This window comes from Pseudophryne corroboree, chromosome 9, assembly GCF_028390025.1.
Source record: "Pseudophryne corroboree isolate aPseCor3 chromosome 9, aPseCor3.hap2, whole genome shotgun sequence".
In the NCBI taxonomy this organism is placed as follows: Eukaryota; Metazoa; Chordata; class Amphibia; order Anura; family Myobatrachidae; genus Pseudophryne; species Pseudophryne corroboree.
In genome coordinates this window covers 125,519,131-125,521,723 of record NC_086452.1, presented here as the reverse complement: position 1 = coordinate 125,521,723, position 2,593 = coordinate 125,519,131, and positions in this window count along the sequence as shown.

Sequence of the window (2,593 nt, the reverse complement as noted above, 5' to 3'; positions counted from 1 at the left end):
CCCGCTGGATTAAATTAATATCAGACCCGGTTTTCGGGCTCCGCGATTTTACGGCCGAATGCCCTTCTCACCTGAGCTCCGCGGACTTGGGCAACCTTCCCGCTGGAGTAAATTTAAAATCAGACCCAGTTTTCGGGCTCCGCGATTTTACGGCCGAATGCCCTACTCACCTGAGCTCCGAAGACTTGGGCAACCTTCCCGCTGGATTAAATTAATATCAGACCCGATTTTCGGGCTCCGCGATTTTACGGCCGAATGCCCTACTCACCTGAGCTCCGCGGATTTGGGCAACCTTCCCGCTGGATTAAATTAATATCAGACCCTATTTTCGGGCTCCGCAATTTTACGGCCGAATGCCCTTCTCACCTGAACTCCGCGGATTTGGGCAACCTTCCAGCTGGATTAAATTAATATCAGACCCGGTTTTCGGGCTCCGCAATTTTACGGCATAATGCCCTTCTTATACGAGCTCCGCGGATTTGGGCATACCGTCCCTGGAAGCGCGCCTCCTGCTGGCCGAAATAATATAAATAATATATAAGCCCGGCAAATGTAAGCGGGAGAGAGGGCCCGGATCACCGAAGTGGTGCCCCCCTGGTGGCCGCCTGATGCCACTGCGGGGGGGCAGATTCCGTGTGTCCTCTAGGATAAAAAGAAAAAATTCCGATAGGGTGAAAGTAAGTGGTATGGAGGGCCCGGGCCGCCGGCTTGCGGGCAGCGGCGCCCCCCGCTGGCCGGTTGAAGGGAAGAAAGAAACGAGACAAAAAGAAAAAGAAAGGAAAAATTTCAAAAAAGCACTCGCCCCAAACAGATGAAAAGTACTCGGTCCGCCCGGATGAACCCTCCCCCGTGTCCGCGCGCGTGGTGCCCCCTGCTGGCCACGCAAAAAAAGTAAATAAAAAATCCACCGATGTGAGTTTGCGATGTGTCCGGCCGGCGGTGGCGGGGAGGCGGACCCCGGTCTCCCCTCGTCGGCGCCCCCTGGTGGAAATAAATAATAAGATTTTTTTTTCCTAGAAGACGAACCCGCACACACAGGAGGAAAGAAAAGTACCCGGGACCCAGAGCGCTGCCGGTGGGCACTTGAGGATAGGTAAAAATAAATAAATAAATAAAGGGGGGGAGGAAATAAAAAAAAATGACAAGTACCCAGGCTGCCGTTTCCCCATCTGGAGTTGAGAGAAGAGAGGGGAAGAAAAAAAAAATGAAAAAAAATAAAAAAGGGGGTAAAAGAATACCACATAAACAAATATATCGGGAAAAAAAACTCAACACAGGGAGAAACTACCTGGCCGACAAAGCGGGCGAGATGGGCCGGTAAAAAACAGGCAAAAGACAAAAACACCCCACCGATTTAAATGCAAAGTTCCCGAGCGGCAAGGGTGGCCGCCGGTCCGCGCGCTCGGCACCCCCCGCTGGCCGGTTGAAGGAAAGAATGAAACGAGACAAAAAGAAAGAAAAAAATTTCAAGAAAGCACTCACCCCAAACAGATGAAACGTACTTGGTCCGCCCGGACGAACCCTCCCCCGTGTCCCCGCCGCGGAGCTCCCCTCTGGCCAGCCAAGGGAAAACACGATTGAGGAAAAAATAAAAAACACAGACAAAAGACAAAAACACCCCACCGATTTAAAAGCAAAGTTCCCGAGCAGCCAAGGGGGGCCCCCTGCTGGCCACGTAAAAAAGTAAATTAAAAAATCCACCAGTGTGAGTTTGCGATGTGCCTGGCCGGCGGTGGTGGGGAGGCTGCCTCGGTCTCCCCTCGTCGGCGCCCCCTGTTGGAAATAAATAGAAGGGAGAAACTAGCCGGCCGACAAAGCGGGCGAGACGGGCCGGTGAAATACAGGCAAAAGACAAAAACACCCCACCGATTTAAATGGAAAGTTCCCGAGCAGCCAAGGGGGGCCGCAGGTCTGCGCGCACAGCGCCTATTGCTGGCCGCATAAGAAAGTAAATAAATCCACCGGTGTGAGTTTGCAATGTGCTTGGCCGGCGGCGGCGGGGAGGCGGCCCCCGGTCTCCCCTCGTTGACGCCCCCTGTTGGGGGGAAATAAATGAATGAAAAATATATTTTTTTATTGTTTTATTCCCCCTTTTTAAAAGACGAACCCGCACACCCCAGATAAATGAAAAGTGCCCAGGCCTCAGAGTGCTGTCAGCCGGGCATCACCCGGTCCCGCAGCGGACGACCCCCCCGCCCCCCGCCGGTGGGCGCTTGAGGATGTGTAAAAAAATAAAAAATAAAAAAAGGGGGGGAGGAAATAAATAAATAAATGACAAGTACCTAGGCTGCCGTTTCCCCATCTGGAATTGAGAGGAGAAGGGAGGAAGAAGGAAATAAAAATAGTGAAAAATAAGGGGGTTAAAGAATACCACAAAAACAGATCTATAAATAAAAAAAAATAAAAAAACAGGGAGAAACTACCCGGCCTATCGGTCGGATCGTTTCTCCCCCGGTCCCCGCTGTGGCGCACCCCGCTGGCCACCTGGCGGCACGGCATGCTCTTTGAAAGAGACGGGTCCTTCAAAAAATGGAAAGGGAAGAGATCAGTAAAGACAAGATAGAATTGAAATGATATAAAAAAAAAAATCTGT